This window comes from Gopherus evgoodei, chromosome 2 (genome assembly GCF_007399415.2).
Source record: "Gopherus evgoodei ecotype Sinaloan lineage chromosome 2, rGopEvg1_v1.p, whole genome shotgun sequence".
Taxonomy (NCBI): Eukaryota; Metazoa; Chordata; order Testudines; family Testudinidae; genus Gopherus; species Gopherus evgoodei.
In genome coordinates this window covers 43,763,647-43,781,317 of record NC_044323.1, presented here as the reverse complement: position 1 = coordinate 43,781,317, position 17,671 = coordinate 43,763,647, and positions in this window count along the sequence as shown.

Sequence of the window (17,671 nt, the reverse complement as noted above, 5' to 3'; positions counted from 1 at the left end):
TACCATATATAGGTGCCACTTTCACTGACTTCAGTAGGCTTTGGATCCAGCCCAAGAAGAGCATAGTATTAGAAATCTGCCATGCAAAATATTGCCATAAATCAACAGTTCATTTCAGCTGAAGTGCAGTGGATCCAGAGAAAAGAACCTTTAAAATCATGGAAATTGAGAAACTGCAGTTTGAGCAATTAGAAACAGCAGCAGATCCTTAGTTGCAGCTTAGTTGACTTTCCCCACATGTACAGAATACTTACTTGAAGTACACTGTCTATTGTACTGTCCTAAGTGGCTCTATCCTTCCATGAGAAGGTGGGATTTATGGGCAGATGTGAGACACTCTAAGCAGCAAATAAATCGACATCTCTCACTAGAAATATAAAAAGTGGTTTCTCAGATGCCTCTGTGATACAGATAGAGATTGCTGGAACTTGTGCAGTTTAGCCACATTGCCCCAATGGATCTCAACTAGGCAGCATGGCCTGACCAAAGCAAGATTTACTTTAGCAGCCCTAGACAAATTCTATTGTCTTTTAATTTGTGAAAATTGTCTTGTGCAAAAGATTTTAACAGCCTCTGCAGCTAGCAAGAAAACAGGCAGTTTGATAGTTACGGGTGTGGAAACTCACATAGATTTACTATATGTTAAACTTTAGCAATCAAGTATAGGAAGCTAATTGAAGACACCTCATGGAAGGTAGTTAGATATCATCCAAAGCCCCACAAAATTGTGTTGGCAGCTTGTAAAATATTCACTTGAGCTTCTACATGTCTCATTCTGAACTACAGTACAACATACCAAAGTTCTTCACATCAGGATTCCAAGTCTGAAGAGTCACCTTTCAATATAGACAACATCCAGGGACACAGATGAAAATTAGTGGATCGTCAATGATGTATTTACACTTCATTGCAGTGCTGACTGAGCTTGTTGGTCTGCGAACTGTTGTCTGACTTATGTCACGTTGTCTGGAGTGGCTCACTATCGATTGCGCCAACCTCAGGGCAGACTGCCAAAAGCAGGGCAGATACTACAAACTTAGATTAGACTTCACCAACCCAGTAACAAATGTGAATTCCTAGATCACTGTAACAGTCTTACTATGGGGTCACAGACAGTCCCCTTGGGCTCTCCAGCCTATCTTGCCACCTAGGCAAACTGGACTCAGTGATAAACGGCCACTTACAACAAAAATCACAAAATATTCAGGTTGCTTCCAGTCCCAAAAGACCAGTCACTTATCCCAGGTCAATTTGTGCCTTAGATGTCACACCAAAGACACTGCCTGTAGCCACTCCTGTAATAAACTAAATGTTTATTAACTAGGAAAAAGAAATATGAGAGTTATTTACAGGTGCAAGCAAGAAAGCATAGATACACAAATGAGTTTGTCTGTGATCCGAAAAGGTGATAGAGATGTAGTAATCTGTCATCATTGAATGTCTTTTTCAGGCTTAAAACAGGTTGACCTTGGGTATCTCTGCTTTCTGTTTCTTAGCTCCAGCTCTTGAGGGAGACCAAACAGCAAAGAGATGAAAAATCTACACGTTAGCCATTTTTATTTCCCTCCTCCAGCATTCAAACCGATGGGACAGGGCCTTCTGCACCTACTTCTCTATGGGTGGATGGGACAATTAACAAAGCTTTGGTCCTATAATGGCACAATTAATTTTGATAGGCTTCCTGGATGGCTGGGGAGAGCCAACTCTTCCCATCTGAGTTCACAAGTCCAGAGCAGGCATTTTTACAATTATGAAACAAATTTGTATTTTACCTTGTAGCACGTGTGATGGTTTGGATCACAGAACCCGCCTTGGAGCTGCCACCTGATGTGCCAAGACTACCTCTGCTCCTGTTTTCCCTGCCAGCTCAGGACTCCAGCAGGGAAAACTGGAGCAGAGGTAGTCTTGGCACATCAGGACAGGACTCCTGTCTTGCTGAGCCAGACGCTCCCGTCTGCTCCAACAAAGACCCAGGGTCTGAATTACTTGCTCCAAAACTGCAGGTTTACATGAAAGCAGCTCACAGAAGTGTGCTTGTCTTTAATACTCAGATGCCTAACTCCCAATGGGGTCTAAACCCAAATATATCCGTTTTACCCTGTATAAAGCTTATGTAGGGTAAACTCATAAATTGTTCACCCTCTGTAACACTGATAGAGAGATATGTACGGCTGTTTGCTCCCCCAGGTATTAATACATACTCTGGGTCAATTAATAAGTAAAAAGTGATTTTATTAAATACAGAAAGTAGGATTTAAGTGGTTCCAAGTAGTAACAGACAGAACAAAGTAAGTCACCAAGCAAAATAAAATCAAATGTGCAAATCTATTTCTAATCAAACTGAATACAGATAATCTCATCCTCGGAGATGCTTCAGTAAGATTTTTCCTCAGACTGGACACCTTCCAGGCCTGGGCACAATTCTTTCCCCTGGTACAGTTCTTGTTCCAGCTCAGGTGTTAGCTAGGGGATTCTTCATGATGGCTCCTCTCCTCTCTTTCTTCTGTTCTACCCTTTCATATATCTTTTGCATAAGGCAGGAATCCTTTTGTCCCTCTTTTGTCTGGGTCCCTCTTTAGTCTGGGTTCCCACCCCCTCTTTCTCAATGAAAAGACACCAGGTTAAAGATGGATTCCAGTTCAGGTGACATGATCAGGTGTCACTGCAAGACTTTAAGCCTTCATTTCTCCCAGCCTGACTCACAGGAAGGCCTTCCTGCAAACAGAGCCATCCAGTCAATTACCCTGGTTAATGGGAGTTATCAAGATTCCAAACCACCATTAATGGCCCACACTTTGCATAATTACAATAGGTCCTCATAGTTATAGTTCATATTTCTAGCTTCAGATACAAGAGTGTTACATTTATCCAAATAGGATGATCACACTCAGTAGATTATAAAATTTGTAATGATACCTTACAAGAGACCTTTTGCATGACGCATGTTCCAGATACATAATATTCACTCATTAGCATATTTTTATAAAATTATATAGGCTGTAACATCACAGCATGGAATAGACATTACAAATGAGATTAATGCATGTCACAATTTCCAAGCATTTTCTAGAGACTAAACACATCCTTACAAGTCTAACATCTCTCTTGAACAATACTAACATAGAGGTGAGCTGCTCTGGTTTCCAGCTATGAATTTGTCAGTGCTCAGCAGATACCTACAGCCTTGGCAAGAGCTGGTGCCTGACTTAACCAATGTCTAAATTTACATGACAACGCCATCGAAAATAGGAATTTCCTGTCACCTTTATGATTGGGTACGTGGCATGTATAGTTCTGAAGTGCCCTTCGGGGGCCATTAGTTTATGTTTATGGAATCACAGATTTATCCTTTTGGGCAATACTTGATGGTAATACAAATCCTGTACATTTGTTTATGAAATGTGATAGGAATAGCCATAGGATAAATTCTATTTTTGTTTGATGAAAGCAGACTAGTTATGCTGTTGTTGTGTGTCCTACTATTGGACAAAAGTGTTATGTCTCAATGATATGGTTTCAATGGACAACTTTGCACTAACGTGATATTTGCATATTTTGGTGTTTGGCTAGGTTGGGCCTGCTATTTAGTGTCATGATCCATAACTACACCTTGTACTGGACTATTTTCAAACCCTGTTATTTAATCACACATATAACTGTGCCACAGAGTCTATTTGTGTCAAGAAAAATGATATAATCTCTGGAGTCCTTGTGGCACCTTAGAGACTAACAAATTTATTTGGGCATAAGCTTCCTTGGGCTAGAACCCACTTCATCAGATGTATGAATTCAAAAATACAGGAGCAGGTATAAATACAGGAAAGGATGGGGTGCTTTACCAAGTGTTAGGTCAGTCTAATGATTTAGGGTTCTAGCCCACGAAAGCTTATGCCCAAATAAATTTACTAGTCTCTCAGGTGCCACAAGGACTCCTTGTTTTCTTTTCCTCATACAGACTAACACGGCTACTACTGAAACCTGATATAATCTTTATACACCTAGGGAAGGGAGGTGTCAGCTGACTGGGATGAGAGTAGTCTAGCCTCATGGCAAGAGTGGGCAACAGGCCTAGAGGCTGGGGTTAGAGCTGTAATCAGCTGTCTGGAGCCAAAGCCAAGGGTCAAACCGGAAGGCAGAAACTGGGTACCACAGCCAAGGGTTGAAATGGAGTCTGTAGTCAGGACCCAGAGCCAAGGGTCAAAACTAGAAGCCAGGAATTGGAGTGAGCAGGGTAGCAGACAAGAAGAGGTTCAAGAAGGGGGCAGGACAGAGGCAAGGGTGGGTGCAAGGCAGGAGCAGTAGGAACAAGGTAGCAGGCGAAATAGTGGGCATGAGCGTTGAGAAGCCAGTGAGCTGCTGCTGGCTTAAGAGCTAGCTGGTTGGCCTCTGCAGCCAGTCATGTAGGGATATTAAAGAAGGTACTAACAGTGATTCCCGCAAGCAACAGTGACCCCCCAGTTTCACCAAGTACAAAAATCTTTTAGTTCTTCTGTTAAAACTTATAAGCTCCTGTCTGTAGAAACCATTGATCGTATCTGTCCTGTGAAAGATACTCTATTACTATGTAAAACTTACAAACAAGTTAATTGACTTTGTTCTTGAAGTAAACACTATGCTAGCCTTAAGCTGATACAATGTAAACAAACAGACCCCTACTCTCTGTAATTACAGGGCCGGAAGTCTCAAATGAATTAACACACACCCCGAAAGTGGTAGAGACAGTAAATTAAAATATGGTTAAGATATGGAATGTATGTTGATGAATGTTTGATGTGCATGACTGGTTAGGGAGGTGCCAGCTTAGAAAGGGAGTATCCATCAGCAGAAGAATGTGTCAAGTGGACCACCAGACAACCCCCAGAGGGTAAACTGGGTTCCACCCCAACACCTGGAAGGATGAGAAACACAAATTTTGGACAGTGTGAAGCTACCAGGAATGTGCCATCTGCTGACTGAGTCAGCAACAGCAGAATGAAACAGCTTCCAGAGACTAACATAGGAATTAATTCCTATAAGAATGAGCTCTAAAGACGGAGGACTTTGAGTCTTTGGTTCTGCTGCCAACTCCAGGAGCATCAGGTGCATCTGACACAGACTCGGCTCCATCCTCATGACCAAGATACCTGGCCAGTAACTTGGCATGAGCAGCTTCTAGGCTGGTAACTATAACACCTATACAGAACTTGAATGAATGATTGTGTGAATGAATATATATATATGTGTGTGTATAAGGAATAAGTAGTGATAGGAATAAGTAGTTAAACAACATTGTTTGCTTTTATCTTTTGCTTTATTATTATATTTACAATAAATGTGGCATCTTTGCCTTATCCCTCTCAATAAAATCCTGCTGGTTTTAATTCTATTGGTATAACAGTCAGGTGGTGTGACTAAACAGGCCAGTTACAATGATGGGGTTTCCCTAGCTCTGCTGCAGGCTCTGATTTCTGACGGGAGGTAACTAAAGAGAACAATCTGTTTGGGATCACAAAAAGGCACCATGTGACAAAACATATTTAAGATAACAAACAGCCTGACTTTGGATTTGCTACCAGGTGCTGGGGTGTGCGGATCTGAAACATAATGGCATCTCTAGATCTGCACCCAGATCTACCTGGCAGGTAGAAGAGGACAGGGAATTGCTTCTGCAAGTGCTGCACATGGTTTTGCTGACTATTCAGAGATCTCAACATGAGTCTCCATGTATCTGTGTTGGTAGTGCAGTGCCGCAGCATGAGAGGACCTTTGCTCTGCTCTCAGCCCTACCCTGTTGGCTGGGTGGCCCTGTAGAAGGAGGGAGGATGCAAGAAGCCTTAGCCCCATCTCTGGCAGCCTTGTACAGTAGCATGCTGTAAGGCTACTAAAGAGCACAAAGACTGTGTGAGTCTAGCTCTGCCACTAGGGTAAATAAAGGGGACAGGGCAGTGTGAGGACAGGCTCACAACCCCACTTCTATTGTGTACTGACTGGCAGAGCTCAGTGGGTACAGGGGAGAATACACCCCCTCAGCCAGAGTTTTCTTCCTCAACCAGAATGTTCTGGGCCTGCTACATGTGGGTTCCTCCAGACCCACATCCCTGGCATGAGCTGAGGCTTTATAAGTATAGCCCTAGACTCACATTTTGCTAAGCACTGTTCTACTGGCATCTGTCCCCATCTGTAAATAAGCAGTTTCTCCAAAACAAATCAACCGAGGGCTATTGTTCAAGTGTGAAAGGTGAACCAGAAAATAGAACAGAATATTCACATTCATCATATTAAATAAACACACAACATGCTGATCAAGGCAAAACCAGGCTCATGGCTTCTAATGGTGACTTTGTGGCAGGGAAGTGAGTAGCTCAGGGAGCTGTCTGATCTGGCCTCTGGCCAAAGTACAGTAGCTGCATTTCGGCTGGGGAAGCTTCAGGGATTTTATGGAAAGGATGGAAGCAATTGTGGGAAGGGGAAAACTGTCAGGGATTGTGTGTGGGACAGAATAGGGTTGTGCTGCATGAATGCTGAAACTCTAGGGGGGAAAAATGAACAACGCTTCATTATTTTGTGTTAGATTTTTGTCCTACTCTTAGTGCCATGTGTAATTTTCTATTATGAAGATGTTTTTGTTTTACAGCATCAGTTGCCTTTCACTTTTTAGAATATATTTAATAATAACAATATAGCTTTTATAAATACTTTTCCAGCTGTAGATATCCAAGCACTTTACAAAGGTAGGGGAACATTGTTATCCCTCTTTGTAAGGCGAGGAAACTGAAAAAACACTTATGTTTATCCTTGGCTTCTGGCTACATCTATTTTTTTCCTTTGTTCTCAGGAGGAAATATTTTAAAGTCCACTTCTTTGATGCCACTGTAGTATTAAACTATTTTGAAGCAATTTCAGAAGATTGGGTTCTACAGTTTGTCCCTCTTGCTCTGTTCTTGCAAATCCTTTTAATGTGAAACTTAAAGAAAAAATTGTTGCAATACACTTGAAGTGAAAGACAAGATGAGTAATTACCACCGTAGTCTTAAAATGCCCACTTGATGAGGTGGAGACGCTGATGGACAGCATTCACTACTACAGAAAAATGAGGCAGCCAGCTATTACTCTCATATCATTGTTTTTGTGTTATCATAGTCTGCGAGCTCTGATAAGAGCCAGAGTGGCTGTCTGAACCATACCTTAGTGCTTGTTGTATTGATTGCTGGACCTCAAACCAGCCTTCCTATGAAATAGCCATTCATCACTTCAGAGAAAACTAACATATCCCTAGATGCTGCTTTATGACTGGTGTGTGGAAAGGTCTTTTTATAAAGAAACAACGTGTAAGATGAAACTAAAAATAAGAGCTGTGATTTATTTGTTGGCTTTTCTTTGTGTGTGAGAGATTCAGTATAATTTATCTAGAGGTTATCTGGTTCACTGCATACCAGTGTCTATTGTGCTTCACAGAGTACACTGAAACAAGCCCCCCTACTCATAGACTCATAGACTCTAGGACTGGAAGGGACCTCGAGAGGTCATCGAGTCCAGTCCCCTGCCCTCATGGCAGGACCAAATACTGTCTAGACCATCCCTGATAGACATTTATCTAACCTACTCTTAAATATCTCCAGCGATGGAGATTCCACAACTTCCCTAGGCAATCTATTCCAGTGTTTAACTACCTACAAAGCCATTCAGTTGGTTTATTCTTATATACACAAGGAGAAAGTTACCATTGTTACATTTTTATAAATTAGTGTGATAAGTGTTGCAGCTGTGTTGGTCCCAGGCCTGAAGGAGAACTCCATGCAGCTCTAAAGCTTGTCTCTTCCACCAATAGAAGTTTGTCAAATAATGTTGGTTACTCATTTTGTCTCTTTGATGATAAAGGTCACTTCTACCCTGTAATAGGGTGACCAGATTTCCTGATTTTATAGGGACTGTCCGGATTTTTGGGTCTTTTTCTTATATAGGCTCCTATTACCCCCCACCCTCATCCCGATTTTTAAGATTTGCTGTCTGGTCACCCTACCCTCTAACTAAAACTGTGAAATCCAAAGGCTGTATTCCTGTTTCAAAACTCATTTGAAAACATGTGCAGCCTTATATTGCATGATTTCACTTGCTGCACTTCTTAATGTGAATTTTCTATAAACTTGACTATTTTCCTACCGAAAAGAGTGGGGGGTGAAGTGATATCTTCAATATTTTTAAGATGAAGATGTTTCCTTGCAAAATTGGGTCATATTTAGGGCTGTTAAGGAATTAAAAAAATTAATCACGATTAATCGTGAGATAAAAAAATTAATTGTGCTGTTAAGCAATAATAGAATCCCATTTATTTAAATATTAAATATAAAGTGCTCATTTTATATTTATTACAAATATTTGCATTATAAAAAACAAAATAAATATTTTTTTCAATTCACCTCATACAAGTACTGTAGTGCAATCTCTTTATCATAAAAGTTGAACTTACAAATGTAGATTTATGTACAAAACCCCCCTGCATTCAAAAATAAAACAATGTAAAACGTTAGCGCCTACAAATCCAATCAGTCCTACTTTTTGTTCAGCCAATTGCTCAGACAAACAAGTTTGTTTACATTTGCAGGAGAGAATGCTGCCCGCTTCTTGTTTACAATGTCACTTGAAAGTGAGAACAGGCATTTGCATAGCACTTTTGTAGTTGGCGTCGCAAAATATTTACATGCCGGATGTGCTAAAAATTCATATGTCCCTTTGTGCTTTGGATCGTTATCGAGCCAAACCCGTCATCAGCATGGACACATGTCCTCTGGAATGATGTTTGAAGAATCAAGGGACATATGAATCTTTAGCACATCCGGCATGTAAATATTTTTCGACACCAACTACAACAGTGCCATGCAAACACCTGTTCTCACTTTCAAGTGACATTGTAAACAAGAAGAGGCCAGCATTCTTTCCTGCAAATGTAAACAAACTTGTTTGTCTGAGCAATTGGCTGAACAAAAAGTAGGACTGATTGGATTTGTAGGCGCTAACGTTTTACATTGTTTTATTTTTGAATGCAGGGGGGTTTTGTACATAAATCTACATTTATAAGTTCAACTTTTATGATAAAGAGATTGCACTACAGTACTTGTATTAGGTGAATTGAAAAAAATATTTATTTTGTTTTTTATAATGCAAATATTTGTAATAAATATAAAGTGAGCGCTGTACACTTTGTATTCTGTGTTGTAATTGAAATGGATATATTTGAAAATGTAGAAAAGCAGCCAAAAATATTTAATAAATTCAATTGATATTGTATTGTTTAACAGTGTGATTAATCACAATACATTTTTTGAGTTACTGGCGTGAGTTAACTGCAATTAGTTGACAGCCCTAGTCATTTTCACTCAATATACTTAGCAAAACCTTTCTCGGAAAGAAGCTAATGTTTAGGTATCTATAGTCCATCTCGAAAGATGATGGTGTAAACACCAAAGCAGTTCAGTTACTGCGTATCATGCTGCAGCACTGCAAGTAGCTAAAAAGCCAAATTCTTGAGCAACCGTCTTTGCCACAGATAACGAGACATAAGGCGCAGAGTTAGAGATGAAGCCTGCATGCTACTAGAGCTTGAGGCCTTCTGTGTTTTCTCTTCGTTCTCTTCACTTTCCATTCTTCAGCGACTTTGACTTCCTGGCACAATTAAACTTTCCGGTGTGACCTATTGCTAGCTGCATCTTCCCCGCTTGCTGGGTTGATGTTAAATGTTTTCAAATCCCTCTTGCAAACATTGTTGAACTTGAGCCTAGGTCAGCCCAATGACCTTGCAGCACCCACAAATTCTCTGTACAGAAGATCCTTTGCAATATATCCATTGTGTATTCAGTGTAGATAACCAAGCCAATGGAAATGTCTGATTAGACCTGGCAATTTTGCTTTCTTAGTTTTGCTTTTGGTATCAGGAACTTTGATCCCCACTTCATATATAAAATACGGCAAAGCCAGTGAGTGTGGAAGGTGTTTAGCTTTCTCTTATGCCTGCTGTAGGTGGTCCAGTCTTGCCACCAAACAGCAACATGCTCAGAATGTATATCTTGTAGACCTGTTTGTTGGTGTTCAGTGTTAGTTTCCTGTTATCCTGAAGGCACTTGGTCAGTTGGTCAAACTGGTAGCTGCCTTTCTCATGAGAGAATTAACTTATTTCTAGAAGACAAGCTTGTTTTACACCATTGCTCGTACGTAGCAGAATTTGCGCACGACTTCTAGCATGGTGCTAGCTATTAAAAATATTGGAACAGTCAACACACCTTCTACTGAAATCACAGACTTCTTTTGACTGACTGTTAACTTAAATTGACCACAAACTAGAACAAAGATATTGCAACATCGCAGAAACTCCTCTTTATTGTGTGCAATGAGCACCGTGTCATTGGCAGAAACAAGTTCTCCTATCAGCAAGTAGTTGCTTTTACTTTTTGCTCATAGATATGCAATTTTGAAAAGTTTTCCATCTGATTTTGGAGATAGACACCCTTGGTGCTGGATGAGAAAAGCATGATGAAGCAGCACAAAGAAGAATATACTGAAGAGTATTGGTGCTAAAACACTGCATAACACCACTATGCATTTCAAAACCGTCAGACTGATAACCATCATTCTGGACTGTAGCTGACTTGCCATCATAGAAGGATCAAATCAGACTGAGGAGAACTTCGGAGGGAGGGGGGGACCAATTCTCTCTAGCAACTGGAGAAGGCCCTTTCTGCTGACCAGGTCTAACAGCCTTTGTAAGATTATGAAGGCCACATAGAGAGGTTTTTCCTGTTTTCTTGACACTTTTCTTGCAGTTGCCATAGTGTGAAGACCATGCTGATAATTGATCTACTGGAATGGAAGCTGCACTGACTTTCTGGGCATATATGTTCAGCAAGAACTTGCAGTCTTTTGAGAATGATGCATGTGAAAGCCTAGCCAACAACACTGAGGAGAGATTCCTCTGCAGTTGTTGCAATCACTCGAATTGCCTTTGTTTTTATACAATGTTAAGATGTTGGCATCCTTCATGTCTTGTGGTACTTCTTCCCTCCAGAAGGCAAGCAAGACATTGTGGAGATGTTTAAGCATAATCTCTCTTTGTTGCAACACTTCTGCAAGAATGCTTTCCTTCCCTGTTGACTTTCCTGGTTCTAGACAAGTGATTGCATTTTTAAGATCATTTGTAGATAATTCTATATTGAGATATTTGATAGTTTGGAGCCTCAGGATCACAGTTAGAGCTGCTTCAGAAAGAGATTTCATGTTAGTAGAGCTTGTGATAATGTTGTTTGTTTCTGTCAATGATGTCTCTAGTAAGAGATTTGCATGGGGTGGTCCTCTTTGCTGAAGGATCTACTGCTTTCATGATTCCATCAGACATCCTTATTAGAGTTCTGTTCTCAAGGATGTTTGTATCTTCTCGCACGGATCAAACCAGTATGACAGAGCACGTTCCCTTGCCATTTGTTGCAATGCACTCTTGGACACTCTGAGGTTAGCACATCTCAGGAGAGGAAATAACAAAGTCCATTTTTTAAACCTGTTATTAAGGTTTTCAGAAATGGATGCCTAAAGTTAGCTTCTTTACAACGTGGCCTGGTTTTAAAAAGTGCTAAACCTCCAGCAGCTCCTGCTGAGTTCAGTAGGAGCTTTTGGGTGAGCAGCCACTTAGGTGCCAAAATATGGATTTAAGGCTAGCTATCGTTAAGCCTCTTTTTATTTCTGGATACAATTTTTGAGTTGTTTGGCATTTCCCTATAAATATTTCTCACACCTCTATCTCAAACACACCTAGCTTTGCCGGTTTATCATCACTATACAGCACTTACAAGCATGAGGTTCCAGACCGTCACGGGACATGCACCTGTTATCAGTATCACACTCATCCCACCATCCATGCAAAGAAACAATTGTATATGAAAGCTCTGGAAATCACTGGGGATTTTCCAAGGAATAAGATAGCACTGACCCTATAAAGTTATGAGAATCTTGTCTTTTGTCACTGATGGAATTAATTATTCCAGCAAGAAAAGGAGGGCAAGACAATGCTTCTTACAACATTTACTATGGGTTTGTACAGCCCCAAGCATTGCAGGACCTTGATCCAGTCCAGCCTGGGACCTCTAGGCATTACTGCAATACAGATAAATAATAACAGAAAAAAAGTACATCGCTGATTTTAAGTAGTCTTGTACACATTCTTTTTAAAAAATCGTTTTCATGATTTTTTGAATAAATATAGAAATCAGTTTATTTAAAAATATCATCACCTTCTTTAGAGAAGAATCTTATTGTCAGAATGATCTAACAGGCATCCTCTCACCTCTGTAGACAAGGACTGCTCCACGTAGTGCTGGAGTGTGAGGAATTACAGCTTACTGTAAAAAAGATTGATTGAATTCAACTTGGTTGTATCTCTATATCAAAAGGCAGTTGATAGGTTATCTTTGTTCAGAGAGTGTCAATTACATGGTGTCTGAAAGAATCTGCCTTAATGTAGTTCAGGTTTGAATCACACAAGTCTGAATTATGGCTTAGTAAGGGACAGTGCGTAGCTGTGCTGCTCTAGAAACTGACCAAGAATCAGCTTGTGTCCCAGGGAATCACAATACGGTTCCTGACACTTGCTGTAGGGTGGGAAGTAATCTGCATCAGCTCTATACTGCACACGGTCAACTTTCCCCTCCACGCTGACTCAGTTGCACTGGGGGGAGAAATGTATGTCCCCCTTACTTCCTTCCGCTACCCACACATGCATGTCTAGGAAGGGTGTACTGTCTTGCAGAGGCTGCCAGATCCAGATCATTTTGACTCAGATCCTCAGTACTCTGACCTGGAGGAGTCTGACCAGACCATGGGGACCATGGAGGAGAGTCTGAACGAACCTAATTGGATTAGAGAAGGGCAGACAGAGAGGGACCAGATTGGAGAGGTGCCCAGAGATAGTTCACCGGCTCCTTGGCACTCAACAGGACAGCAAAGGGCACATGTCCGGCTCGATCTGGAACAGTGGGCTGCCTGATGAAAGAGGAGCAGAGACCACGGGTTTGGCCAGTACTGCTGTGGGGTGACATGCAGCAAGAACTCTTGGAAACATTGAAAAAAGGGGTGGCATGCAACATTCAACCTGAGGTTTTTGACTAAGAAAAGGGACGAGGTCTCCCTTTCAATAATTGTATGTAGAGTGTAGCCAAAGATTCAGTGTGCTTCAACAGCAGCCTTGGGAACAACAAGTTGTGGACTACAAACTGCTGCATGTTGGGAGAACTTCCTGGTTCCTGCCAGGATGTACCCTCTGCGTTCCCCTCACACCCCAGCAGGAGGTCTCAGAACTGACTGAGCTGGAAGCAGGTAGCAGGCAAGCAGAGAGAAGGCTGCTGGATTGTAATCCTGTTCCATGTTCTTTAGAGAAAAAAACCTTGTTCCTGGTGGTTTGTCTGAGTGGGTCTGGTCTGAGGTGAACGCACACTGACAGAACACAGAGCACACTGAGGCGACTCAGGCCCAGTTTCCCAAAGTTCTGTAAGAAGTTCCAAAGCAGCTTCCCCTATCTTCAACAACCTCATACTGGGCCAGTGAACGGGGGGCGGGGGGAGGGGGGACACATATTTTTTTCTCCATTTGCTGCGGCTAAGCAAAGTCATGTCTCAGTGGTGCATGGACTACTGCAGATGATTAGCTAAATAAAATGTGAACAAAAAATAAACACCATTAAACAACAAACACTCGTAAAAAAATCAGAAGATAAAGTTAAAATACAACTAAGCATAAATGGACTAATTAAAAGAAAATTTTAGATTATGATCAGCAGCCACCAGACCCATAATCTTAAATCAAATAGAGAGGGTGCTGATTTGCCTCTTTCTGGAGTTTATTACTTGTTAGTGAAATTCATTCTTTGTTTAAACTTGGCATTTATATTTCAGTTTGGGAGTATATTTCCTCTCCTAAAAGTCTAAAAACAATCTGATCCACTATTTGCTATAACTAATATTTTATCTGATGACCAGAAAAGAAAAAGCCGTGCATATTTATCTGGTTTCATATGAACCCCAGTTTTGACAATGCAGCGTCCCTGCATAAATGTGTTCAGAAGGTAGGGGTAAATAATATAATTTTAACTAGTGTTCCCTCATGCTGTACATTCTTACTCTCAATTTTCTTGTATCACATTTTACCTTTACAGATGAATGAGTTAAAAAACAGGATACACTTGATTCTCTTATTCTTTCCCTTCTTTGGTCACCAGGATTAGCTGTTGGTGATCACTTTTCAGGAGTTATGTTTTCACATTTATCAGTAAAACTGTCTCTGCCCCATGTCACCTCTCTGCTCCTCTGGTGCTAAAAGTCAAGAATGTAATGAGGTTCACGTATGGGGCCGGGCATTACTCCAGTGATCACCAACTGCTGAATGGCCCCTTTGGGCCATGGCCAGACAGGTGCAATGCAGAGCACTAGAATTTCTATGCCATTTCCATGGGTAAGATTAGAACAGCCTGGCCCCAAGCAATACAAACAAGACAATTTAGACCTCCAGACAGTTGCTATCAATTATTGTTTCTGCCACTATGGCCCATATCCTCAAAGGTATTTGGGTGCCTAACTATCTTTGATGGTCTGGGATTGTGTGTCTCCTTGGCAGCGCTTTAATGTGGCTGTGTAGTCACAGCGCAGCACTAGGAGAGAGCTCTAAAAAACTCACCTCCATGAGGCGTGTAGCTACCGGTGCTGGGAGTGTGGCTCCCAGCGCTGGTGCACTGTCTACACTGGTGCTTTACAGCACTGAAACTTGCTGCACTCGGGGGTGTTTTTCACCCCTGAGCGAGAAAGTTGCAGCATGGTAAAGTGCCAGTGTAGACCAGCCGTGAATGCATCTGCTTGTAGTGTTGAGGTTGCATCCAATAGTAAAGGTAAAATTCTCCTAGCAGGTATTAGATGTGATGGTGCTCTGGAAATACCTGAAATAGCAAGCAGACCTCAGCTTTGGCTATGTCTACAATATGAGCTAGGGGTGTGATTCCATTGCTTGCATACGCATACTCACGCTAGCACTCAACAAGCTAGCTTGAGTATAAAAAGCAGTGTAGCCATAGAAGGATGACTACTGGCAGAGGAGACACAACTGAGCTGTGTTGAGTACAGATGTGCTTGAAACTGCTGCTACCCATGCTACTGTGGCTACATGGCTAATTGTACTCACACTAGTTTGATGAGAACTAGCATGCTTATGTGTACATAAGGAGGGGAATCAAACCCTTAGCTTACAGCATATACATAGCCTTTGATATTTTCATCTGCCTATACGCACAACACTCCTACTGAAGACTGCAGGTGGGGAGCATCTGAGCATGAAATCTGAGTTTAGGATGCTGAGTAGACCTGAGAGCAGAATTTTGCCTTCTGGAATCAATCTTTCTGCTAGTTGCTAAGCTTTCTCAATTTGCTGCCTTTAAGAGGAGTTGAAGGTGTTGATCACCTTGCAGGATTGAACCTTCTGCTTCTAATGTTGTGTTAAACCCATTAAAGCTTCTTTTCTTGATGCTTGGCTACAGGCTTTAATGGGATCACTTGAGCTGTCTAATCAGATAATCTGCATTGTTTATCTTGTAACCACTTTTCTTGAGTAATTTTGTATTTACAGAACAGGATCCTCTTAAGAACAGATAAACATCTAATATCTACTTAACATCCCCATCACTTGTTTTCAGGCTGGTTTGCAAGGTGAACATTTTTAAAGACTTGTAAGCACCTGCCACTAAAACCAAATATGAGGGGCCAGATAATCAGCTAGTGTAAATTTACTGAAGACAGTGGAGCTATGCTGATTTACATTAGCTGAAGATCTCACCCTAGTTATTGACCAAGTCCTCTTGTTTTCTGGTCCTGAATGGCTTTTGCCATCTCCTTTCCTGAAGTGTAAATAAAAACGTCTCTTTAACAATAAATTCTTCAACACTTTCCTCCCCTCAGAATAGTAAAATCCCTTAAGAGGGTTTATGGATGTACACTCATTTATGTAAAATTGCTGCCTTCTTCACTATTATCTCATTTTTCATTGCATTCAAATTAAATATTTTATTCATAGGCCACTCTTGTGCCTGCCATGCATTATTCCATTGTGATATAGTGAGACAGATGTACTGCTTTCTATTCAACTATATATACATACCCTCTTTATCAATGCTGGTTCATTTTTTATTTTTTTTTTTTGCCAAGAGAGAAAGGCAGGAAATCAAATAAACCTGTATAATGCTGTTTTAAAATTAAGTTAATTAAACTCAGATTTGAAGAGTGGAAGCTAAGTAGCAGAAGACAAAATGGACCAAGTCAAGGACATTCTTGGCAAAGTTCTACACTATTATCAGTTGTGGATTTTTAAAACTCTGTTTCCTGTCGCATTTGATGGGTAAATATTCCTTACATTAAAAATAGTCAGCTTGAAGAAGAATCTGCAAATGTGTCATTGCATTGAAAAATTATCATTATAAAACATTCTCTCTTTTAGTTGTGATGCTTTTGGTTTAATCTTTGCAGAGATCGGTGGCTTTCTGTATGGGGTGAATTTCACTTTATAGATTAAGATTCTCCTTGTGATGTTGCACTCCATAATATTTTATGGAAATAAATCTTATAATCTACTGAGTGTGTTCATTATATTTGTATGTATGTATTATTCTTGTATCTGAAGCTAGCAATATAACTCTGAGATCCTAATGTAATTATGCAAAGTGTGGGCCATTGATGGTGGTTAAGAATCTTGATGGCTCCCATTGACTAGGACAATTGATTGTAAATGGGTCTGTTTACTTGTAAGCCTTCCTGTGTTTGTGTAAGCCATCCCAGGAAGAATGATGGAATCCATCTTAAACCTGGTGCTTTTCCATTTACAAGGAGGGGTGGGGATCCAGAGAGACAAAAGATTCCCACCTTGTGCCAAAGCTATAAAAGGGAGTGGAACAGAACAAAGGAGACTTCCAGTCATGAGAACATTCCTAGTTTCCACCTAAGATGTCTGCTAACAAGGACTGTACCAGGGGAAAGGATTGGGCCCAGACTAGGAAGGAGTCTAGTCTGTGAAAGAAGCTTATTGGAACATCTCTGAGGGTGAGAGATAACTGTAATCAGTTTCTTATTGTATTAGGCTTAGACTTGTGTGTTTTTGCTTTATTTTTCTTGATAACTTACTTTGTTTTGTTTGTTATCAACTGAAACCACTTAAATCCTATTTTTTATAGTTAATAAAATCACTTGTGAGTGATTAATACCTGGGGGGGAAAACAGCTGTGCATATCTCTCTATCAGTTGATAGAGGATGGACAATTTATAAGTTTACCCTGTATAAGCTTTATATAGAGTAAAACGGATTTATTTGGGGTTTGGATCCAATTGGGAGCTGGGTGTCTGGGTGCTGGAGGCAGGTAACCTGCTAAGCTATTTTCAGTAAAGCCTGTAGGCTTTGAGGGACTGGACCAGACCTGGGTCTGTGTTGCAGTGGACTAGTGTGTCTGGTTCAACAAGGCAGGGTTCTGGAGTCCCAAGCTGGCAGGGAAAATGGACTCAAAGGTAATTCCAGCACGTCAGGTGACAGTCCCAAGGGCGTCTCTGTGACTGAACCCGTCACACTCCTTACTTATATTACCGTATTAATAACCTAATGTAAACAGTTTTCATCACCCTACGTGATGAGG